The sequence below is a fragment of the Rhinolophus sinicus genome, chromosome 17 (assembly GCF_057876585.1).
Source record: "Rhinolophus sinicus isolate RSI-liver-muscle chromosome 17, RSI-T2T, whole genome shotgun sequence".
Classification (NCBI taxonomy): domain Eukaryota; kingdom Metazoa; phylum Chordata; class Mammalia; order Chiroptera; family Rhinolophidae; genus Rhinolophus; species Rhinolophus sinicus.
This window is the reverse complement of record NC_142517.1, coordinates 173,217,718-173,245,032: the sequence shown is the minus strand read 5'-3', so window position 1 is coordinate 173,245,032 and position 27,315 is coordinate 173,217,718.

The following is a 27,315-nucleotide window of genomic DNA, read 5'->3' as shown; positions in this document are numbered from 1 at the left end:
AACATGATATCCAGATCATTTGTATGCATTTGTCAGGGCCAAAAATTTTTCCTTCTGCCCTTTGAGGGTTTTTGGCTGGTCTAATAATAAAATTAACATAAAACAGATTAACGGGAGGAAAAAAATTAATTTTGCACATATGGGTGCTCCGTAAGAATATGAGGCCAGAGGATAATCAGCCAGTTGAGGCTTATGTGCCATTCAGAGCTAAGGAGAAGGGGGTAGGACTCTGAGACTTCAAAGGGGAGGAAGGCAATTCACGTGGAAATGGAAACAAATGTTTGATAAACAAATGTTTGCCACAAGCCATGCAGAGACAAAGGGACCCGAAAAGGATTTTGAACAAGCAGACCTTGCCAAGTCCCCCCCAGTCTACCACACCTCCCTCATATTCTTTGTAGTTATCTCTGGTGATAGTTCTCTTCCTGTAACAGGCCCTCTATCTAAGTTATTTTAGTCAGTTAAGGGGGAGGTAAAAGCTCTTCCTGAGCCTTTTGTTTCTTAGAAATAATCAGTCTAAAATAATCCTCATGCCAAAGAGACATATTTTGGGGTGGCAAAATCCTGCTCTCCTACATACTTGCAGTTTGAGAAATGTGCCACTAAGTAGCTCTTAGTTGCATCTCTACCTACTCTCTTGGCTGACTCTTTTTGACTGAAAAATAAATAAATAATAAATCCTTATCCTAAAATAGTATTCTAACTACCTTCCTCCCCATAAAACAAAGTAAATGTCCCCCCTCAGCCCTCCTGAAACCTCAAATCACAGTTCTCAACAATGCATTTATTTATTTACTCACTTATTCATTTTAAAAAAAAATCATTCACTAGTAAATATTAATTGTGCCAAGCACTGTTAGTGTACTAGAAATGCCATGGGAAGCAGAAGAGACACGGGTTCTGCCTTCATGGATATTAGAATAAACTAGGGGAATACACAAAATTAAATAAAGTGAGATTATTCCTGTAAAGGGGGAAAGCATGTAGTATAATGTGTGCACAAGCAAGGCAATTATATCCAGGTTAGTGAGGAAAAACTTCTGAGAGGAAGTGATATATCAAATGAGTCATGCAGGATAGGTAACAAAAAGCTAGTGAATTTGGGAGTAAGGGGAATGTGAGAGGAAGATGTGAGGAATAAAGATCAGAGAAGGATTAAGGATTAATTCATATGCTTGAGAATCTGAAAGAAAATAAGAGGTCATTTGTAATTTTCCCCTTTAGCAGATGCTTTTAGGCAGAGAAAAGCATATAGTAGAGATTTAGAAATGCTGGCATAGATCAACCCAAAGAACTACAAGACATCAGTCAAGATGGAGGAGTAGGTAAACACTGTGCTCACCTTCTCTCATGACCACATTAATTACAACAAAACCACAGAATAACGATAATTGAGAATCACCTGAAATCTAGCTGAACCGAAGCCCTACAACTATGGACATACAGAAGAAGCCACTTCTGAGACTGGTAGGAGGGGCAGAGATGCAGAATGCACTGGTCCCACAAAACCATGTGACCATTAAAAATTGGGGGTGGATATCTCGGTTGCAGAAGTCCCTCCCTAGGGAACGAGGGGTCCCACCCCCTCCACAGTCCAGGGTTTGAGTGCCTGGGAGGAAGTCCCCATAATTTCTGTCTGTGAAAACCAGCAGAGACTGTGGCTGAGTAAGACAGAGGGCAGCTGCACTCCAGGAGTTCCATTTTATTTATTTATTTTTTTAAAAGATTTTATTGGGAAAGGGAACAAGACTTTATTGGGGAGCAGTGTGTACTTCCAGGACTTTTTTCCCAAGTCAAGTTGTTGTCCTTTCAATCTTAGTTGTGGAGGGTGCCATTCAGCTTCAAGTTGTTGTCCTTTCAGTCTTAGTTGTGGAGGGTGCAGCTTAGCTCCAGGTCCAGTTGCCATTGCAGCCCACCATCCCTTGCGGGAGTTGAACCAGCAACCTTGTGGTTGACAGGACGCACTCCAACCAACTGAACCATCCAGGAGGTAGCTCAGCTCAAGGTTCCATGTTCACACTTAGTTGCAGGGGGCGGAGCCCACCATCCCTTGCGGGACTCGAGGAGTTGAACCGGCAACCTTGTGGTTGAGAGCCCACTGGCCCATGTGGGAATCGAACTGGCAGCCTTCAGAGTTAGGAGCACAAGCTCCAACCACCTGAGCCACCGGGCTGGCCCCAGGAGTTCCTTTTTAAGGGCATGCACAAGGACTAACTCGCTGACGGACTCACTTGCTCTGACCTCCAGTGCTGGGGCAGCAGTGTAAAATGCTGAAACTGAATTGTCTTGCTTCAGGGTAAGGTCTGGAGGGGCAGCTTTCTGCTGGATGGAGGAGCTGGTGGAAGCCATTGTTTCTTTACTGAGCCCTTCCCCTTCCAGCGTGCAGACACAGGCAGACATCATATCTGAGTCTTCATCAACCTGTCTAATGCCTTTCATCAGCACCACCCTGAGATATCTGAGACCATGTCCTACCCAAATTTCCAGTGCACCTAAGCTGCTTTCAGTGGCTTTTCCATATAAACAGACTGCTTTGGCTCATGCTTCAGACTTTCCTAAAATCTCTCAAGGTTCACAAAACCTAAACAAGCAGCATCTGGTTTCCAGTGTGCCCTGTACCTCTGGCTGAGCAGTCCTAAGTCTGGCACTAGTGGCAGCTGACCTTGGTTCACAGCTTGGCCTTCCAAGGTACCTCTAAGAACAGTGCAGGTGGCAGCCATCTCTGGATTGCTTTGTGGCTCATGCCAGATGGTCCCGGGCAGGGCACAGACTGTGGCTGAACTTGGTCTGCAGTGGGTCCCCTTACAGAAGGCCCTGGGGCTGGTAGGACCAGTGGCCAGCTTTGGACTGGGCCACTTCCAAGGATGACATACCCTAAGGTCAGAATGGGCAGGCATCAGAGCCCTGCTAAAGCGAAACCTGCGCTGTAGGGTCAGCCCCTGCACACTAGCTGTTCCTCTGTAGTCACAGCCAGTCCTCACAACCAATCAGCCTGAGGGTTTTTTCCCCCCACTGATGTGCAAACAGCAATCAAGTCTCAACTGTAACAGGAGGGCACACACAACCCACACAGATGATACACCTGGAGCACCTAGCTCTGGTGACCAGGGAGACTGCAGTTCTGGGGACTGCACTGGGTCCCATAGGACACCTACTATATAAGGCCACTCTAAGACCAGGAGGCATAGCAGCCCTATATAGAAACAGACACAGGGAGACAGTCAAAATGGGAAGAAAAAGAAACATTTCCCACATAAAAGAACAGAACAAAGCTCTAGAAAAAGAGCTAAACGAAATAGAGATAAGCAATCTACCAGAGGCAGAATTCCAAACACTAGTTATAAGAATGCTCAGTGATCTCAAGGAAAACTTCAACAAAAGATAGGAAACATAAAAGTGGAGACAGAAGATATAAAAAAGAACCAGTCAGAAGTAAAGAATAGAATAACTGAAATGAAGACTACATTAGAGGGAATCAACAGTAGATTAGATGAAGCAGAAGTTTGATTCAGTGATTTAGAAGATAAGGTAGCAGAAAACACCCAATCAGAACTGCAAAAAACAACAAAAAATATTCCCCCAAATGAGAAGGTTTAAGGGGCTTCTGGGACAACATCAATACCAACATTCGCATCATAGGGGTACCAGAAGGAGAAGAGAGAGAGCAAGGAATTGAGAACCTATTTGAAGAAGAAGAAATAATGACTGAAAACTTCCTTAACGTGGTGAAGGGAATATACAAGCCCAGGAAGCACAGAGAGTCCCAAACAAGATAAACCCAAAGAAGCCACTCCAAGACACATCATAATTAAAATGCCAAAGGTTAAACACAAAAAGAAAATCTTAAAAGCAGAAAAAGAAAAGCAGTTGGTTACCTACAAGGGAGCTCCCATAAGACTATCAGGTAATTTCTCATCAGAAACTTTGCAAGCCAGAAGGATTGGTAGGAAATAGTCAAAGTGATGGAAGGCAAGGACCTACAACCAAGATTACTCTACCCAGCAAAGCTATCATTTAGAATAGAAGGACAGATAAAGAACATTTCAGACAAGAAAAAGCTAAAGGAGTTCCTCACTACCAAACCAGTATTACAGGAATATTAGAGAAACTTCTTTAAGACAAAAATAAATAAATAAATATGTAAATAAATAAAAACATGAATAATAAAATGGTAATAACTACATTATCAAAAATTATTTTAAATGTAAATGGGTTAAATGCTCCAATCAGAAGATAGGGTGGCTATTTTCAGAGAAAACAAGACCCTTACATATGCTGCCTACAAGAGAGTCACTTCAGATCAAAAGACACACGCCGACTGAAAATAAAGGGATGGACAAAATATATTTCATGAAAATGGGAATGGAAAAAAAAAAAAGCTGTATTAGCAATATGTATACCAGACAAAATAGACTTTAAAATAAAGGCTATAACAAGTGACAGAGAAGGACCCAGTAATCCCACTTCTGGGTAATTATCTGAAGAAAGCCAAAACGCTACTTTGAGGGGATATGTGCATCCATACGTTCATTGCAGTATTGTTTTCAATGGCAAAGATGTGGAGGCAGCCTGGGTATCTGTCAATGGATGAATGGATAAAGAGAAGGTGGTACATACATCCAATGGAATATTGCTTGGCCATGGAAAGGAATGGGTTCTTGCCATCTTCAGCAGCATGGATGGACCTGAAGGATATTGATTGGGCTGAGTGAAATGTGTCAGATAGAGAAAGACAGATGTAATGTGATTTTGCTTATATATATGGAATGTAAAGAACAAAATAAACAAACAAACAAAACAGAAACAAACTCATAGATACAGAGAACATTTTGATGGTCGACAGACTGGAGGGCGTTTGGGAATGGGTGGAAAAGGAGAAGGGATTAAGAAGTACAGATTGGTTGTTACAAAGTCATGGGGATGTAGGGTATAGCATAAGGAATATAGTCAATAATATCGTCATTAATTTGTATGGTGTCAGGTAGATACTAGATTTATTGGGGTGATAAATGTGAGGGGGCTGGGGGATGGGGGAAAATGTGAAAGCATTAAGAAATACAAATTAGGAGTCACAAAATAGTCACAGGGATGAATGTAAAGCATAGAGAATATAGTCAATAATATGGTAAAAACTGTGTACAGTGTCACGTGGGTACTAGATTAGTCAGGGGGATCACTTCTTAAATTATATAAATGTTTAACCACTATGCTGCATGCCTGAAATTAATATAAAATAATATTAAATATGAACTGTAATTGAGAAATTTAAAAAGGATGGAAAAAGTGAAGGGGAATAAGAGGTTCAAATTTCCAGATATAAAACAAATGAATCTTGGGAATGCAATGTACAGCATGGGGAATATGGTCAATAATATTATGATAGCATTGTACAAATGGTTGCTGGACTATGGTGATCAATTCTTTAGGCATATAAATGTTGAATAACTATTGTGTACACTTGAAATTAATATAACATTGTATGTTAGCTATAATTTAATAAAAATCTTTAAAAAATGTAAACACACAGTCCTACACAAAAAAGACTTCAAAGTTTAGCTGAGTCTCCTCAATGATGGGTCATCAAGTGAAAATTTTAGGGTAAGCATTACCATAGATCCCAGATTTATCCAAGTTTCTGTCTTTTCTCAGTATATGCTGTTCAGCTTTGATTGTTTATTGTTTTATGGACTTTCATGTTCATATGAATAAGTTAAGATTCTTATGGTTACATATAACATGTAAGAATATTAATTTATCGTGAAATACTAAGACCTATTATTTATTCTAATTGAATGAGTAGTTGGGCCACCAGATATGGAAGAAAGCAAGATTTTATAAAAATTCCCTTAACACGGTAACATTAATGTGACTCAGCTCCTCTAAATTCAATCTCTATATAATTTTGTTAAAATTTGCTATTTTCTTAGGGGGGAAATATTTAATTAGCCCAGGTGTTTTTGTTTGTTTGTTAGTTCGTTCGTTCGTTCCTTCCTTCCTTCCTTTCTTTTTTTCTTTTTTTTTTTTTTAACATATCCTGCTATGTATCATGCTCAGGGAAGCAGAGTTATACAACAAAACAACGACTGTGGGAGTGATTCCACTGTTAAAAGCAGGTAGTTTTCAGAGAAGAGGGGCCAAAAATACAACCTAATAAGTATACACCATAATATTTATTCTTATAAGAATGTCTGAATTACTTGAGATAACCTGACAAGTTTTTGTTCTCTGCAGACAAAGAGTCAAAATACCATATGCATTAAATTTGAGATATTGCATGTGGTGATAAAAAGACATCTTCATATTTGTCAAGAAATTATACCCAGAGCTTCTCTAGCCTATAGCCTCAACTGCCCATATCTATTGTTCACATGTTTTCAACTTGAAGATCCCAAGAGTTCCAGAGCATACCACTAGTATCAGAATATCTGGTTCCAAGTGAAGTAGCTGAATACTAGGCTAATATGTCTAGATAAATTTGCCATGGATAAGGTTTAGTTAAGAGTTAATTTCATTTGTTATAAAGAATGTACAATAAATAGGCAGAAATTACAGCCTTTTTCTTGGAATGACAGAATAAGAGAATTATCTAAAGTTTCTTTATGGCTCTAGGCATCTTTTATAACTCTTCCTGAGCAAATTCTTACAAAATTCCCATTCTAATTAGTTGGTCTCAACACCTGTATTCTTGTAAATCCTTCCAGGCTCGCTCATGAATATTTATTGAAGTGATCTGCTGCAGGTATGTATGTACCAAGAGGCCTAGACATTTTCTGAGACACAAACATAGATAGACACTTCCCTGGCTGATAGGGGAAGCATTTTATGTGATCTGAAAATAAAATATGAAATGCACTAGAATGATTAAAGAAGTTTTATTTGTGTATCTTAAGAACATAAGATTAGGTAAAAGTATTTTTGGTTTATAATAATGTCGGTAATATTTCATACTTCATTATCTGATTTATAAGTTTCTTCAATGCTTTAAACTATTAATACTTTGTTGAGAGAAATGTAAGCAGAAGTGGAATTTTAGAAACTTTAGGGAAAAAATTTAAGGGCAAACATAGGTACAAAAGGAAAATTCATTTTACTTTTGATATTCGTTATATTTTAAAATGTCAATGTTCATTTGGCTAGTTAAAAAAGGCTAACCAGAAAGTGTCATTCAGAGTTAGGAAACCAAATGACCATGTAAATATGGAGCTATTCCACAAATTAGATGTAAGCCAAAGGTTTGCTTTAAATGGAGTCAAAATTTCTGATATATTTTTAGTGAAAGAGGACTTAACTGACTTAATAGTTATTACTGATAAAATAGTTTCATATGAAGAGTTTGGCATAATAGTCTTTGGAAGAGAGATGTATGCACTAACTTTTCATTAATGTAAACAGAGAAAAATGAAGTGCAGCAAAATGTTATGTTAAGAGGAATTTGATTGTTGGAAGACTGACAAATCAGCAGAAAAATGATTAGAATCATTAGAGAAAGCTGACAAAATAGTAAAAAATTAATTCCTTCATTTTGATAGTTTCCTTAAAAATAATATATTTGGTAAACAAGTTTAGCAAAACACAATCAACAGTTCTCAGTAATAAGAAATTATGATATTAATTTACTATATAAGTCTGTTGTAGCTTAGATGTTTATAAGATGCTATATTGCTTTGATATAAGATGCTTTGATATGTATAACAAAATTAAAACTAAGGTACCCTGTTTCTCCGAAAATAAGACCTAGCCCGACAATCAGCTCTAATGCATCCTTTAGAGCAAAAATTAATATAAGATCCGGTATTATATTATACTGTATTATATTATAGCCGGTATTATATTATATTATAGCTGGTATTATATTATATTATATTATATTATATTATATTATATTATATTATATTATATTATATTATATTATATTATATTATATTAAAGACCTGGTCATATATTATAGTAAAATAAGACCAGATCTTATATTAATTTTTGCTCCGAAAGACGCATTAGAGCTGGTTGTTCAGCTAGGTCTTATTTTCGGGGAAACATGGTGTATTCTCAAATTGAACTAATCTTAGTATTACTTTGAAATTGACTAAAGCAGCTAGAATTTAATGTCATTTGTTTGAATAGACATTCTTCCTTCTTCGTAGAGTGACCAGTCATTCAAGTGGTATAATAAATGGGAAGTTCAGTTTGCTGGCTCCAAAATAGTTTCTTAAGGCTGTCACAATTCCTGAGGTGCTTACAATTTTAACTCGGTTGGGTCTAAGTACTGGAGACAGAGGAGGTGATAAACATTTGTCAAAGGCTGTGTTATGCATATAAGTGCTCATAGGCTCATAGTTGTTGACTTGCTATGTTAGCTGTGAAGCACTTACACAGTAAGAATTGTTCAGCAATACACTAGCACAAATGGTTTTCAGATAAGTTTACTAGTCATCCAGTCAGATACTGAGAGACCATTATATGGCACTAGGTGGTGGCATTATAACCAGAAAGACAAGTGACTGAGAGAAGAGGAAGGAATCCCAAACATACTACAGTTAATAACCCTGAAACACCTGAGAACTAAGTACTTACTGAATGAGTGAGGCCAGCATTTCTTACAGTAGCATTTCCCAGCATGAATTCTAAGAAACTATGAAATCTGATGTTTGTTATTCCAAAGTAGTGTTTAACGGTAGACTGGAAAAACAGTGTATTAAACAGAGGTAAATAGGTTTCAGTACTGCAGGACTTCATAGATAATTTAATAAAATAATAGGTAATAATTTCAAAAAAGGGATTTATATGTTTTAATTCTAAACAAATCAATGAAAATTTATATATTTTAATCAAACAAAACTAATTAATTATTCTTTGCCCTGGAATATCTCTCTTGGCCAATATTTTATGTACCACACTTTGGGACATACTGTTCTAGGCCTATTAATAATAAATCCACTGTATGAAGCCCTGGTTCCAATAATTTGACAAAGCAAGAGTTCCTTGGTTCAAAGGCAAAGCTAGGCTTATAATAAATTTTATTTTTGAAGGTACTGCTATAAGAGAAAATAAAATTCTTTATTTCTCTCATTTAGATATTCACAAAACAAGAATTTATTGAGCTTTAATTTCATAACAGACCTAAACTCTGATTATAAATAATTCATGGTAATAATAACATACATTTGTATTTGAAGTGATTAAAATAAAAACCTCTTAATTAAGATTATAAATTATATTTGTTCCCCTTTACCCTCTTCTACCATCCATATACAGATGATATATTATAGAAATGCACACTTGAAACCTATGTAATTTTACTAACTATTGTCACCCAATAAATTTAATTTAAAAAGATTATAAACTATAATAGATTCAAGTATTATATATAAATCTGTTTATTATGATTTTTTTCTAAAAAATTAGTTGTTACTGAGGAAAAAAGTTGTATTTTTTTTACACAGTATACTTGATATCGTTGAGCAAAACCTCCTAACTTAACTGTATCACCCATGTTATTAATGTTACTTTTTGAAATTGACTTGAAGTGATTATAAAATAAAATAGTTCAGCAAATTTACAGTTATTTTCTTTCCATAATTCATTGTATTCAAGTTAATTGTTTACCTTTGAATTTATAAAATCAAATTGTACAGATATGTATTGTTAGAACTTTTGGTATCTTTATTATCTGTCCATAGTAGCACACTTTAAAAAGTAATAAAACCAAGCAGAAGAAATAAAAGGCATGCAGATTGGAAGGAAAGAAATCTAACTATCTCTATTTATAAATGACATGATTTTCTATGTTAACAATCCCAAGAAATTTACAAAAACAAACCAAAAACAAGAACCAAACTGATAATAAACAATATTCTAGAACTAATAAGCAAGTTGGGCAAGGTTGCAAGATATAAGACCAAGACACAAAAATCAATCCATATCTCTATGTTAATAATGCACGTGTGGATCTTTCATAAGTACTTCAATAAAGATGAAATGCTTAGGTATAAATATAGTAAAATATGTATAGTATCCTTATGCTGAAAATTACAAAATTCCAATGAAAGACAAAAAAACCTAGTAAGTGGAGACACATTGCATTTATGGTTTGGCATACTCAACATAGAAAAGACATTACATCTCCCAAAACTGATCTGTAAGTTTAATGCAAAATTCTTATCAAAATTCTAGCAAGTTATTTTTTGTTATAGATATAGACAAAAATCCTAAAATTTATATGGAAAGGCAAACAAACTAGAATATCGAACAACAATTTTGAAAAAGGATAGTAAAGTGGGAGGAATCACTTTGATACCATTGAATACTACTCAGCAAAAAAACCCCAAAAACAATTGATCCCAGTACAATCTTAGATGGATTTCAAAGGAATTATGCTGAGTGAAAAAAGCCAATCTCAAAAGGTAACATTGATCCAGTGTTCTAGAAATGTCAATTATAAAAATGAAGATGAGATTAGTGGTTGACAGGGGTCAGGAGCAGCAAAGGAACAAGGTGACTGTGGCAATAAAAGAGTAGCTGAAGGGGTTCTTGTGATAGAACTATTCTGTACTTGACTGTGTGGTGGTCACTCAAATCTACATGTGACAAAATGAGCTAGAAGTAAATATAAACATATATACAAATGATAGTATATAAAACTGGTGAAATCTGAGTAAGGGAGCTGGATTGTATTAATATTAATTTCCCAGTTGTGATATAATACTATAGTTACGCAAGATGTTACCATTGGGAGACACTGGGTGGAGAGTGTAGGGTATCCTCTGTATTGTTTCTTACAATTGTATGTAAATCTACAATTACCTGAAAAGAAAAAGTTTTTAAAGTGCTAAAATATATGGTTAATGAAGTGTATTTTATAAAAGGTGAGGTCTAGTATGGACATTTTGCCTTTATTATTTCAGTTTAAGGGTCTTTTAAGAGAAGCTCATATTAGGAATGTATTTTGTATAAGGTGGATTCTGATATGGCAATGGTAAGCTTCATCTATTTCTATAATAGACTGTGATACATCCTCATCCATTTTAGTTAGTTTTTCAAAAATTTTTAATTAAATTTTATTGGGGTGACAATGGTTAGTACATAGGTTTCAAATGTACAATTCTGTAATATATCTTCTATATTCACAGTGTTTGTTCACCACCCAGAGTCAGCTCTCCTTCCATCACCACATATTGGATCCTCTTTACCCTCCTCTACCAACCCCATTCCCCCTTTCCGTCTGGTAACCACTAAACTATTGTCTGTGTCTATGAGTTTTTGTTTCTTTGTTTGTTTTGTTCCTTTGTTGCTTTCAGTTTTATATCCCACACACATTTTAGGATTAGATTACAGCTGCAGATGACTTGGTTTTTCTGAGTCTTCTCTAGCCTCTCTGATAAACCTGTCTAAACATAAGTGTTTTATTCATCTATATACTTTCTGCTTATTAGAGCAGTGATCCCCAAAGGTGGTTTATTATATTTGACTGCTATTCTAATAGATATCATTCTTCATCCTGTTAAATTCTGGGAGTGTCTCACTTCCCCCATGTGCTTTGATAGCAGTGGGTTTCAAGATAGTCATACATATTATACTGATATTCTCATTACATTCATATTTGTTCTATTCATGTGATATACATTTTTGTTACTGTGGAATAAGCCTGAATTAGAATGAATGTTGTGTAGTTTCTTTTCATTCTTTAGTGTAATTTAAATTGGTTTCAAAGGCTATTTTATTGAAATTGAAAAACTTCACATCTTCAAATACCCCTTAAAATAGAAAGTTATTTAGTTTAAATCAACAAGTTTAAAACATGTATTTTCTTTCAAATTCCAAAATTATATACAGAAAATATATAGAGTAAATAAAAAACATTCTTAAGTCCCTCATTCAGAAATAACTGCTACTAGGATTCTAAAACTAATCTTAACATATTTTATAATATATGTGCATATGTGTATGTCTGTGTATATATGTAATATAATTTTTATTTTATGTAGAACAGATTATATTATGCAAATTTTACTTTGCCTTTAAAAATTTAATAGTATTAAATATTTTCTCATGTTGATAAATAGACCACTATAAAATCATTTTAGAGGTGCAATTAATATGTAAATAGCAGCATATATATAACCAAAATAATTAGAAATTTACATGACGTTTAAGTTTTTGTCACTTTAAAGAACAACATAGTCTATACATTTTATTCTTTGTACAGATGCATTAAGGGAAAAGAAATAACTATTAGGACAATTGTTTTGAATCTTGGTATGTTTTCTTACAGTTTGCAAATACTTTAATATTAAGAAAACATTTCAAAATTTTCGTACTAAGTATTTAATATCTCTGATTAAAAATACATTAAAGTCACTTTTTTCTGCCAAATAAATTGTCTAGGCAATGGCTAAGTCATGAGATAGTGAATAAATGAATGAATGGAGATACTTTTCTCTACCTCAGTGAGTTCTACACTTTCAGATGGCTATCTTTATGCATCAGTTTTCCCAACAAGTTTATTATAGCACTCTGGTCCAATATTTACATTAGGTCTGTCTGCCTGTCACTATGTATTGAGTTTCTTTCCTTTTACTGGTTGTCTACTCTACATGTATGTGGTTTCTAACTTTTATTATATTCTTTCAGCTATGAGTTTGGAACCCAAAGCTGATCCTTAAAAAAACTTTGAAAGACAACAAATGTAAATCTCTGAATATGAATATGTTTGACCACCAAATATCTCTTTAGTTTCTAATACTTTTCCAACCTTTGAGCATTTTTCCATACACAAAGACTGCAAGGAAAATATAATTTCACATTGCAAGCAAACTATTTTAATATATAGCAAGATAAATTAAGTGAAGAAAATGTTAATGACACTTTCATTGTTAAAATGTGACAAGATAATAGTTGCACATGTAGAAGTGGAAAGATTTTCTTTCAAAATCTCAAAAAGGGAAATAATTTCACCCACATTAGTTTCCTTCCTTCTCTTTTTACTGTCATCATTTTGATTCAGGAGTTGTTTCTGCACAGGATATGGTAACGGCCTGTTTTATTTCCACTCTCATTTATTCCGCCCTGTACAAGACTACAAGTTTATTCTTTCTAAAGTAGAAAGCTAATAATTTCACCTACCTGCTAAGAACAAACAAAACAGAAATTGCCAATAACTCCCCATTGCCTACACTTCAAACTTGTCAGGCTGCATTTTAAGACACTCAGTGGTCTAGCTTCCACCTGCTTCTCCAGATTCATTTCTTGTAATTCTTCTTCATGGATGCTGTGCTGCAATCTGGACACTGGGATACTTTCTCAACACACTAACTGTCACCTATTACTGCTGCCATACTTGTATTACTTCTATACTTCTATTATTGCTTCTACACCTCTCCTTACTCTGTTTTATTTCACCTTTTTAGATTTTTTGAGTTCCACCATTCTTTAAAATGCCATCCCATTCATAAAGCTATACCTCACAAAAACCATCAGTTATAATCACTTAGTGCTTTCTTTAATCTCCACTGTAGCTTAGCTTTCTGTTTTTAACAAACTGTAAAATAATAAAATCTATCTATCTATCATCTATGTATCTACGTATCTATGCATCTATCTATCTATCTATCTATCTATCTATCTATCTATCTATCTATCTATCTATCTATCTATCTACTAGCCCAGTTCCTGACACACAGCTCCTAAGACCTTTGTAATTTCCTGAGTGATAGGAGCTTCTGACACTGAGCTCCTAACTTCCTTGGGATTTCCTAGATTATAGGAAAGATCAAGCCATGATTGGAAGCTTGGAAGTTTTTCAAAAGGTGTTCATGGGAACCTCCAATTTATAGCCAGCTAGGCAGAAGCACAGGTGACAACAGGGACTTGTGATTGCCATCTGAATTGGGGCTGGGTGGGGTGGTGTTGTGAGACTGAGCTCTTACCCTGTGGAATCTGATGTTAACTCCAGGTAGATAGTATTAGAATTGAATTGAATTGTAGGATATCCAGCATATCCAGCACATGTCACAGAATTGCTCGATGTGTGGAAAAACCACGTATCTGGTGTCTGAAGTGCTGTGTGTAAGTGAAGGAGCAAGAGAGAGTTTTCCCAATACACAAACAAATAAACAACAAATACCCAAATCATAAAATTATACAAATTATAAAAAATATTGCTATCTGTACCTAAGAAGCCATTGTACTGTGGGTACCTTGAAGTCAGGATTTGGGCTTTATTTTGTTTTGCTCCCTGCTCATGCCATAACCCCTTTATAATCACTATATTATTTTTGCATAAAGTGTAGTACAGTTTTGCTGAGTTGAACAGAATCATCAGAAATATTTTAAATTGAGCTACTATAACTTGCTTCAGTATTAATGCTACCATTTTCATTTTTCATTGTATCAGTTCACTAAATTCAAGATGTGTTGTGAATTTTAAAGTTTGTTAGGTGGCATGTCCCTGAACAGAGAGCAATGTGGCCTTGGGTTCACATTGACATTTTAAGTTGGCAAAATCTAAAGATGCCAGACTGCACTTTTCCACCTGCTGTTCCAGATGAGGGTTTGATGTTGGATTTTTAAGCTGAGCCAAACAAGTAGGGAAAATAGCTACCAACCATCTGATGCTGTAGAGGTTGAGGCCACATGGAAACTTGCCTTAAAGAGTGAACCAGTTTTAGTTATGTCAACATGAGTTATCATAATGTGTGTTTTAAAGACATTACATTATTATTGTTCAACATAGAAGTCACTGGGACATCATCTTATATTTCTTAAAAAGAACTTGGAAAGTGGAATCAGGAATATGATGGTCAAAATGTTGATCCTGGGCTAAGTACAGAAAACAATAATTGTAGCTTGTGTTGAATTTCCATCAATGATCCTAAAACCTGGAGCTGAAATTCTTAGCAAGGAATATCAAGGTGGCTGTGAAGACTGACATTTTTATAGCTTTAGGAGCTATTTTTGTCTTAAAGTAGTAAAACTTTTAAATATAATTGAAATGATCCAGCAATTACTTTCTCCAAAGTTTTTAAAGTAAGGCTGGAGATGTGTCACACACCACAGTTTGGTGATAATGATAACTTTAAGACAAAAAAAAAAAAAAAAGACAAGACATAGCCTGTAGCATGAAAATACTGAAGGGATGTCCTTCAGAGGTCCGACAATAAAAACCATGAGAATCACAGAAAACACAGCCATTCAACACAGTCCATGTAAAAGTGATTACAGAGTGATAGTTAAGGATATACTTTGACTAAATGAGAGCTTTATAGTTTTCCAAATTTGTATCTTCCTAATTATTGCAATGCACTACTTGAATATGAGAGAAGGGATCGTCTGCTTATTACAAACATCTGCTGGACAAATACCTGCGCTCTTTCAATTGCCTGCAATTTTAATGGTTCCATAACACAGTACTATCGTACTGAACAAAAACTTTTTTTCTCTTACAGTTACACAGATGTTGCCATAAATGATCAAAATTGATTTGTTCTCTGTCTAATGTCTGAGAGTAATAGAAGTAAGGACAATTGCTATTCAGGAAAGATGGATTATAAAAAAGCTGTTCAAAACATCAAGATTTTTCTGATCAACACATAAGACAAACAATTTATGATTCATATTTTGAGTCAGAAATCTAGAGGAATCCAACACAAAATAGACCTTGATTCTTTCTTCATCTTTTCCCATATCTATTAAAAATGTCTTTTGGGAAAGAGAGAAAAGGAGAGAGAGAGAGAGAAAGAGAAAAAGAGAGAGAGAGAGAGAGAGAGAGAAGAGGGAGAGAGATAATCCATGCCTATTATCTAAATAGGCATTCAATCCATACTCTTCGTTATTGATAATGACTATTCAGAGATCCTGTAAGTATAATGAACTATATAGGAAAGAATGGATTATTCCTTTCTATCAGAAACTTAAATTTATTCATTTATTTTTCTCATTATTAAATATTTACTTAGTAGCTATTATATGGCAGGCATTGTGCCAGGTTCTAGAACTTCACAAGAAAGATTAATACTGAATTCTTATCTCCCAGGAGCTTACCCTCTCAAAGAAGGACAAATATGTTAAAAAAGAAGTCTGTATGAGTGACAATGAAGCCAAAGGAGGGCATTTAGGAGAAACAAATACATAAACTAGCTTTCTTTTTCAGACTGTTACCTTCTCATGTTTTAAAATTTCACAACCTCCTGATTTGAAAAAAAAAAAAGAACTGCATCAGTTTTATGGTAGCATTTATAAAAATCTGCATCAGTTTTATGGTAGCGTTTATAAAAATCTTCATCACTTTTATGGTAGCATTTATGAAGAATTGAAAGGACAAAAGAAAGCTAGTTTTTCACTTGGGTAGGACTTCACATATGGGGATACACAGAGAGGAATAAATACATTTTGTGGGTTCTAGCTCAAATTTGTCAGTCTAGTATACTGAGAATACTGAAAGAGAGTTATTAAACTAGAAAAACTCAAAATATATATTACAGAGTTCCCACTCACCATGGGAACTTTTTGTTTTTTGTAGCCACCGAAATATTAGTTGTTCCTTCACCTCCAAATCACTGTTCTCCCAATAATAGAGTATCTTAGATATCAGACTGGCAATGAAGTGAATAAGTACAGTGAATACGGAAAGAGAGCAAAGAGAGGTGAGTAGTCATAAGGTAAATTTATCTAGGCAATGAAGAAATCTTATATATTGCTTCTGTCTCAGCACAGAACATTCTCTCTTTGTTCCAGAATAATTGTCATCTTCAGAATTAGTGCTGTTTATGTACATGGGTTAAAAACTGACAGACTCTGGTTTCTGACTCCATTTTCCTAATTAATATTTGATCCTTATTCTCCAGGAGATTGTCTTCTCAAAGAAGGTGACAGGGATATTAATAAGAAGTCTTTATGGAAAAGAGTGAAACCAAAGGAAATGAGTTTCAAGAGAGTTTAGCAGAAACAAATAAATACCATCATTCTGATAAATCGTCTTATGCTGATATATTTTTTTTCTTCAGACAGGTTGCAGTACAACTGATTATGCTTATTATAAACTCCATCCATTTATAGAATTGATTAAGCTATGGAATCATTTATTATTATGATTCGGCTAAAAAGTTGATAACTGAGACTGCCACCGTCACTCTGAAGGAAGCTTTTGCTTCACCTATTTTCTCTCTGCTCTTTAGAGTGGCTTATGTCCACAAGTAGCTCATTTCATTTTGTAGCTATTATTCTTAATTACCCTAATCAATTTGTCAAAGTTTTAGGAATGCCTTATTTTCTGCGTAAGTGCTATGGCTGATATACATGTTATACTGCCACTGCTCTCATTTCATTTATACTTATTCTATTCATGTGGTATGTATACCTGCCATAGCAGAAGGGGCTTGAGTTTCGAGTATATATTTTGTGTGCTTTCCTGCTCTTCTTTGGTGTGATTTATATTGATATGTTAATTTAAAAATAGATATTGAAATGAGTGTTATGTGAGTTACATGAAATGTAATAAACTCTGAATTGCTGTAAGTGGACACTCAGTCAATTCTTGCTTCTGCCTCAACACATTGTCTAAACTTGAACAAACCCCCACAATTCTCTAGGTTTCAGTATTTTTGCCTAGAAAATAGAAGAGCCTAGATTGTCTCTAAGCTATCTTTCAGAAATATATTCTGAATTGTATTGCAAAACACATCATGATGCTGTGGGGAAAATAATAATGTATTAAGTAGAAGCATCAGTAGATTTCCTGGAGAGAGAGCAGCTAGAGAACTCTGAACTTCTTAAAGGCACAGGTAATGGGGAAGACACAAAGATCAGGCTGAATATAGATATAAAGCAGGCATAAAAATAAAAGATTTCTTGTTGGTATTTTTAGTCTTTGGGATACTTCCGTAGGCAGAGATTTCTATCACCACAGCTCTGGTTGAAACTTAGTCCTTATGTGTCAAGAATTCTCTGTGCTTTCATTTTTCTGCTTCATATTCAGTGATCATTCCAGAATAATCATATCCTCTTCTAAGCCTAAATATTACAAAATTTAGTAAGTTCTTGACCTTGTAAAATTTACATACATAACTATAAAGTATTTATTGGAAACTTAAAATGTGGGTATTATCTTTATCTCTCGATGCCAAATTAGAAAACAGATCTAAATATTTTATTCTAATTATGAAAAGAAATGGATAGATTATTAATAGGCTATTACAATTGAATAAATACTGGTGGTAGGTATTAAATTTATAGCTATTTGTTTTAAAAATTGAATCACAAAAACAACTCATTAGAGACTCCTTCTGTTGTCTGCAGAAAATCTGCAAGTGTAAAGTCAAATAATGAAAATAATAAAAATAAATTCAGTCATGATCACAGATAAGTTGTGAAGTCAGATAAGAGAAAAATTATTGACTTAGATTTGTTCACGTTATCTCTTACAGTAATTTATATATTGAACAAATATAGATTTAATGTAGTGTGACAGAACAGACTTCTATAAAAATTTGAAAAAATGCACAATTTACTAAAACTTTTACTGGTCTACTTTATTCCTAATTAGGAGAAAGTAGAAAACATAATATTTGTAATATTAATTCTGCACTCTAAATAATGTTAATCTCTAGGATTGAATGAGGTCATCAGTGTTTGATATTTATCTTATAGAGAAAGTAACAGATGACATGATACATGAATAGACATTGATTTCTTTAGAGAAAATAGAGTGTTTACTTTTCTATTAGTGTCATTATGAGACATGAATTACAATTGAGGCGGACAGAAGAAAGAAATAATATGTTCGTGTTTGGCTTTATGTTTTCAAGCAATTTTTACCAAAGTATGTTTCCAGAATCAAAAATCCTTCAGTTGGTTATTCTATATTTAGAAACATCTTTTCCAATGTTTTTGGCACTAATGCTTTGATGCAAGCTGAGTCCAAATCTATTTGTTTTATTTTTATGGGGCATGAAGAGCAAAATAAATGTAGTCAACCACATGATGCAGGGCCTTCCTAGTCCAGAAAGCCTTAAGAATCAGAGAGAAAGGAGATTTGTTTAAACTGTGACTCTCAGTGGAGCAATCAGACCAAATGGGTGTGTATACCTAAACTGAGGAGAGAAGGGTATGGATATAACAAATATCTGGGGATAACACAATAAGTGAAAGCCTACATGAGAACATGCAGCTGATGGTAACAAGTTTATATTGCCTACAAACTAAGAGTTAGAAATATTAACAATAGGCTAAAGTTACAGGAGTTAGGCCTTATTATCCTATGAATTAATGATATAGGTTAAGTAAAAGCCTGAATATTTTATGGCTTCCTCTAATATCCTTGATTGAATGAGAGAGAAAACTTGTGTTACAAGATTTATAGAATCACTCAATAAGAAGGAAAAATATACCTCAAGTCCCTCTAATTCTCACCTTTATAACTCTGCAACTACTTAGCCCACAGCATCACCATTCTTCATCATGACACTGCAATAGTGACCTAATTGAAGGCTTCCTCCATCAATGACTTCTTCTAGTCCATTCTCCAGACAGCAGCAGGGGTGGGATTTCTTAAATGGCAGAGTGAGTGAGGCTGTCCGTAAATTCACTTCATTAAGGTAACAAAAATACTGGAAAAACTGTGAAAATCAGAACTCTGCTCTGACTTGCCAGAAAGCTATGGCAAAGGGACTTTGGCAGATGCAATTAAGGTAAGGAGATTAAAATGGAGAGGTTATCCAACATAATCATATGAATCCTTAAAAGTGGAGAACATTTTCATGCTCTGGTCAGAGAGAGGTGAAATTATGGAAGAAAAGAAAAGAGTTATGCAATCCCGTTGCTGGACCTGAAGATAGAAGAAAGGGACCATGAGCCAAGGAATGTGGGCCACCTATAGAAGATGAGAAAATCCAAAGAAATGGAATCTCCCTGAAAGTCTCCAGAAAGGAATGCAGCCTGATGACACCTTGGCTTTAGCCCAGTGAGACCCATGCCAGACTTCTGAACTACAGAATTGTAAGAAAATACATGTGTGTTGTTTTAAGCTGCTAAATTTATCGTAATTTGTCATGGCAGCAATAGAAGTATAACACATCCTGGCAGATACCATCAGCTTCATTGCCCCTCTCACACTTGTACTTATCTGGATAAACTACCTCCTGGCTAACGCCAACTCTGTGCTTATAACCATGTAGCTGAAAATAACTGAAGGAAAATATAAAACCTGCCAGCTAGTCTGCTTTTAAATGCATCATCAGGAAACTTTAAAGGTGCCCAGCAATAGTTCTTATTCCATTCTATCTTCTTTTCTCCTACTGACAATTTCCCACATTCTCTTCTTCCTTCAACCCATTCCTAGATGTCAATTTCCTTCGCTTATAATTACTTTTCTATGTTACTGAGAAAATAGAAAGGAGAAAAATAAAAACAAAAACGAAAAGAGCATTTACAAGGCCCCACAACCCTTATGCACTTAGCTCTACCTGTGTTTATATTCCCTTTTGTATTGTTTTTATAGCTGAGCTTCCATGTTTTTATTTAAAGCTAGTGAATCTACTTGTTCATTAGATTTCATCACCTATCACTTACTCAAGGAAATTATTTTATACAACTTCTCCCTCTAGCTTCAAAATCCATTCAGAATCTAATTACTTCTCACCACTTCCATTCCTGCTACGTAGTCTGAACCGCTCACACTCTTTTCCCCCTAAAACTCTATCCTCTGCTCAGAAGCCAGAGTAAGAATGTTAAAATATGAGTCATCTAATCAACTGAATTATCAGTTATTCATATATCCTAGATTTTCTCCACCAATATACAAATATACTGTTATTTCTCCCAACTACAAAATCACCCGGCATTGACTTTACTTCTCTTGCCAGGCCCTGCCCCATATCTATCCTTGTTACAGAAACAATCATTGAAAAGGAAGTCAATTATTATGGTCTTAAATTTATTTTCTACAATGTTCTGTCAAGTTTCAGTCCTACTAGGCTCTAGGAATGATCTTGTCAAGTTGCCAACAATCTCCATGCTGTTAATCTTGTGGTCAATCCTTAGTCCCACATTGCTTACACTTTCAGCAGCATGCAACAGAGTTAATACATAGTTTTTCAATTAATTTCCAGAATTACACGCTTACCTCTTTTTCCTCTATCTCACTGGCCAAATTTGCTGGTTCCTCTTGTTCCCCTGACCTCCCAATTTTGGATTGCTTCATAGCTTAGTCCTTGGAACTTTTGACTTTTAAAATTTTTATTCACTTCCTTTGTGAATACCTATAATCCCATGCCCTTAAATACCCTGTGTATGCTGATGACTCCTATGACTCCCAAATTTATAGTTCTAGCGAGGACCTCTCCCTGAATTCCAGAATCACCTCTTTTTTGGACAAACTGCACTTGGATGTTTAACAGGCATCTCCAGCTTGACATGTCAAAAACTGATCCTGGAATGACAAGCTCCCCAAACCCGCTTGTACCCCAGGCTTTCCTGGTCCATAGTTGCAACCTCTTCTACTGTAACTACAGTTTCTAAGGTTGATATTTTTCTTTATTTGCCTTTTTAGCACTAATTACTTTCTAATATGTAACATATTTTTAAATTGATTTTGTTTATTGTTTGTCTTCTCTTCTAGAATGTAGCTCTTGAGAGTAGAATTTTTATTTTTATTTTTTTCCAAAAATATCTTTAGGACCTAGAAAGGAATATAGTATCTTGGATTCTAAGTATACATTTAATGAATAAATAAATGAAAAGCAGATGCTGCCACTTTTTTCATTATAAATGAGCCAAATGTACACAATCATGTACTTACATATATTTTTTTGTCAATTTCCTCTAGGATGGGAGGTTCATGAGTGCAGAAAATTTGTCTTAGCTAAAATAGTGCCTCTTATAAAATGGCCTTCACTTCAAAGAACCAGAGGAAGAGACTCCTTTAAATTCTGATATTCTCTTTACAAAAATGTAAACATGCACAACTTTTGGGATATAGTTTTCAGAGAATTTATAGCTATGCTGAAGTCCATTTTTAATATCCACACTTGTGTATAGGTTAGAAATGTATGATTCCTACTTCATTGAATGTCTTTTTCTGCATCCTAAGGGTCTGGAATGACATTTGAGAATGTGAAAATATATCCTTATGATGGCTTATAATTGAATACAGGATTACAATAAATATTAATGGATTTGTGAAACATGAAAGTCTCTCTTTTCAAAAACAAAGAAATATACGTGAACATTGACTAAGGAGATAAGGTACTCATTTTTCACCTCACGTGAATGCTAAAACATTGTGTTAGTTTTTCTTTTTTGTTATAGTGGCTTAGTTAAACTTCTAAGAAATTAAAATTTATTTCTGTAGTTCTCACCTACTAAATATAAGCGAAAAGTTGTATTTATAAAATTTGTATTGTACAAAATTGAAATTTATAAAATATTATAGGTGTATCCACTTGAAAATATTATCATCTTAGTATGAGATATATTTTCATTGAGAAAATTTTGCAAATCTTAGCAGTGATTAAAATTTTTGCCACGCATAAACAACAGGCAGGCAAAAGGCACTTACAAAACCTAACAAATTAAAATAGCTTCATAGGGACTGGCCGAGTGGCTCAGGCAGTTAGAGCTTCATGCTCCTAACTCCAAAGGCTGATGGTTCGATTCCCACATGGGCCAGTGGGCTCTCAACCACAAGGCTGCCAGTTCAATTCCTCGAGTCCTGAAAGGGATGGTGGGCAGCGCCCCTTGCAACTAAGATTGAAGACAGCACCTTTAGCTGAGCTGCCGCTGAGCTCCCAGATAGCTCAGCTGGTGGGAGTGCATCCTCTCAACCACAAGGTTGCCAGTTCAACTCTCACAAGGGATGGTGGGCTGCACCCTCTGCAACTAGCAATGGCAACTGGCCCTGGATCTGAGCTGTGCCCTCCACACAACTTTAAGCTGAATGACACCCTCCACAACTAAGATTGAAAGGACAACAACTTGACTTGGCAAAAATAAAGTCCTGGAAGTACACACTGTTCCCCAATAAAGTCCTGTTAAAAAAAAATACTTAAAAAAAAAAAAAGCTTCATAAAATATATTAAAAGAACGGGCACTACATAATAATAAAGGGATAGATCTGACAAGAGGACATAACTCTAGTAAACATCTATGCACCAACATAGGAGCACTAAATATTTAAAACAGATACTGACTGACATAAAGACATAGATCAACAGTAACACAATCAGAGTAGGGGACTTCAACACACCTCTGTCAACAAGAAAATCTCTCTTCCAGACAAAAAATCAATATGGAAACAACGGCCTTAAATGACACATTGGACCAGTTGGATTTAATTGATAGTTCCAGAGCATTTCACCCCAAAGCTGCAGAATATACATTCTTCTCAGGTGCACATGGAACATTTTCCAAAATAGATCACATGTTAGGCCGCAAAACAAGTCTTGATAAATTTAAGAAAATTGGAATCATAGCAATTGTCTTCTCTGACCCCAGCACAATCAAATTACAAATCAACTACAGAAATAAAATAGGAAGACACACAAATACATGAAGACTGAACAACATGTTACTAAATAATGGGTCAACAATGAGATCATGGAAGAAATCATAAGATATCTCGAGACAAACAAAAATGAAAACACAATGACTCAAAAATTTATGGGATGCAGGGAAAGCAGTTCTAAGAGGGAAATTCATAGCAATGCAGGCCTACCTAAAGAAACAAGAAAAATCACTAATCAACTGCTTATCGTCACACTTAAGGGATCTGGAAAAAGAACAGCAAAATAAGCCAAAAGGGAGTACAAGGAAGGAGATACTAAAGATCAGAGTGCAAGTAAATGAAACAGAGACAAAAAAAAAAAAAAAATGCAAAAGATCAATGAATCCAAGAGCTGCTTTTTCGAGAAGATAAACAAAATTGACAAACTTTCAGCCAGACTCATCAAAAAAAAAAGAAAAAAAGAGAGAGGACCCAAATTAATAAAATCAGAAACGAAAGAGAAGTGACAACAGATACCACAGAAATACAAAAAATAAATAAATAAATAAATAAATAAATAAATAAATAAATAAATAAATAAGAAATGACTATGAGCAACTATATGCCAACAAATTAGACAATCTGGAAGAAATGGACAACTTTCTAGAAGCATACAACCTTCCAAGGCTAACTCAAGAAGAAATGGAAAACCTGAACAGACTGATTATTACCAAGGAAATTGAATCAGTAATCAACAAGTTCCCAACAAACAAAAGCCCTGGACCAGATGGCTTTACAGGTGAATTTTAAAAAACGTTCAAAAAAGAATTATCACCTATTCTCCTCAAAGTATTCCAAAAAATCCAGAAGGAGGGAAGGCTCCCAAACACTTTTTACAAGGCCACTATCACCCTGATCCCAAAATCAGACAAAGACATTACAAAAAAAGAAAATGACAGGCCAATATCCCTAATGAACATAAATGCAAAAATCATCAACAAAATATTAGGAAACAGAATTCAGCAATATATTACAAAGATCATACACCATGATCAAGTGGGATTCATTCCTGGTATGCAAGTGTGGTTCAACATCCACAAATCAATTAATGTGATACACCACATTAACAAAGTGAAAAATAAAAATCATATGATCATATCAATAGATGCAGAAAAAGCATTTGACAAAATCCAGCAGCCATTTATGATAAAAACTCTTAAGAAAGTGGGAATAGGTCATACTTGATAAACCCACAGCTAACATCGAACTCAATGGGGAAAAGCTAAAACCATTCCCCTTAAGATCAGGAACAAGGCAAGGTTGCCCACTTTCTCCACCTCTATTCAACATAGTGCTGGAAATTTTAGCCACAACAATCAGACAAGAAAAAGAAATAAAAGGCATCCAAATTGGTACGGAGGAAGTAAAATTGTCATTATATGCAGATGACATGATACTATAAATACAGAACCCCAAAGGATCCACCAAAAACTATTAGAACTAATAAGTGAATGTAGTAAAGTAGCAGGATACGAAATTAATATTTAGAAATCAATTGCATTTGAATATACCAATAATAAAATATCAGGAGAAATTAAGAAAGCAATCCCATTTACAGTTGTTTCAAAGACTATAAAATACCTGGGAATAAATTTAACCAAAGAAGTAAAAGATCTGTACTCAGAAAATTATAAGACACTGAGGAGACAAATTAAAGAAGATACAAATAGATGGAAAGACATACCATGCTCATGGATAGGAAGAATTAATATCGTTAAAATGTCCATACTGCCTAAGGCAATATACAGATTCAACGCAATTCCTATCAAACTACCAAGGACATTTTGCACAGAAATAGAACATACAATCCTAAAATTTATATGAAGCCATAAAAGACCCTGGATAGCATTGGCAATCTTGAAAAATAAGAACAAAGTGGGAGGTATAACGATACCTGACATCAAATTATACTACAAGTAATCAAAACAGCATGGTACTGGCATAAAAACAGACACATAGATCAATGGAACAGAATAGATAGCCCAGAAATAAATCCATGCCTATATGGTCATTTAATCTACGACAAGGGAAGGAAGAATTTATGGTGGGGTAAAAACAGTCTATTCAATAAATGGTGCTGGGAAACCTGGACAGACACATGCAAAATAATGACGCTGGACCACCTCCTTACACCATATACAAGAATAAATTCAAAATGGATTAAAGACTTAAATGTAAGATCTGAAACCATAAAACTCCTAGAAGAAAACATTGGAAGAAACTTACAGACATTACCCAGAGTAACATTTTTACTGATATAGCTCCTCAGGCAAGGGAAGTAAGAGAAAAAATAAACATGTGGGATTACATCAAGCTAAAAAGTTTTTTCACAGCAAAGGAAACCATCAATAAAACAAAAAGGAATCCTACTGAATGGGAGAAGATATTTGCCAATGATATATCCAATACGAGGTTAATATCCCAAATTTATAAAAAACTCACTCAACTCAACTCCAAAAAACCAACCCAATTAAAAAATGGGCAGAGGACACAAAGTGACATTTTTCTAAAGAGGACATACAGATGGCAAACAGACATATGAAAAAATGTTCAACCTCACTAATCATTAGAGAAATGCAAATAAAAACCACAATGAGATACCACCTCACCCCAGTCAAAATGGCTATCATGAATAAATCAACAAACAACAAGTGCTGGTGAGAATGTGGAGAAAAGGGAACACTTGTGCACTGTTGGTGGGATTGCAAATTGGTGCAGCCACTATGGAAAACAGTATGGAGGTATCTCAAAAATCTGAAAATGGAACTACCTTATGACCTAGCAATTCTAGTCCTAGGTATCTATCCAGAGAGATCCAAAACTCTAACTCAAAAAAATTAATGCACCCCTATGTTTATTGCAGCACTATACACAATAGCCAAGATGTGGAAACAACCAAAATGCCCATTAGTAGACGACTGGATTAAGAAACTGTGGTACATTTATACAATTGAGTATTACGCAGCCATAAAGAAGAATGAAATCTTACCATTTGCAATAATATGGATGGACCCAGAGAACATTATGCTAAGTGAAATAAGTCAGACAGAGAAAGACTAATACCACATGATCTCACTTACATGTGGAATCTAAAGAAAAGAAAAAATGAATGAACTAATCAGAAACAGTCTCAGAGACATAGAGGAAAAACTGAGGGCTGCTAGATGGGAAGGGGGGTCGGGATAAGGGGGAAGGTAAGGGGTTTAGAAAGTACAATTGGTAACCACAAGATTGTCACGAGGATATGAAAGTCAATTTAGGGAATGTAATCAATAATGTTGTAAAGATTTTGTAGGGTATCTGACGGACACTTGTCTCATTAGGGAGACAACCTAAGGGATGATGTAGATGCCTGATCACTGCACTGTACACCTGAAGCTGAAGCTGAACAATAATGAACATCAACTACAATTTTATATATATATATATATATATATATATATATATATATATATATATATATACACATATATACATATATACATATGTATATATGTATATATATATAGTTACAAGAAGTGGAGAACAGCATTAGGAATAGAAGCAGTGGAAATGTAATGGCTGTATGTGATGTCAGAGGGGTAGTAGGTGGGGGTCAGGGGTTACCACGATGTGAGAGATATAAATGATGAACTATTACATTGTTTTGTATACCTGCAACTAATAAAAAATGTTAAAAAAATAATAAATAAATAAAATAAAACAGCTTCATAAAAAAGTATGTGAAATAAGCAAACTATTTTCAATTTATTATGGTCAGAAATTCATAAGATAAAAGTAATTTG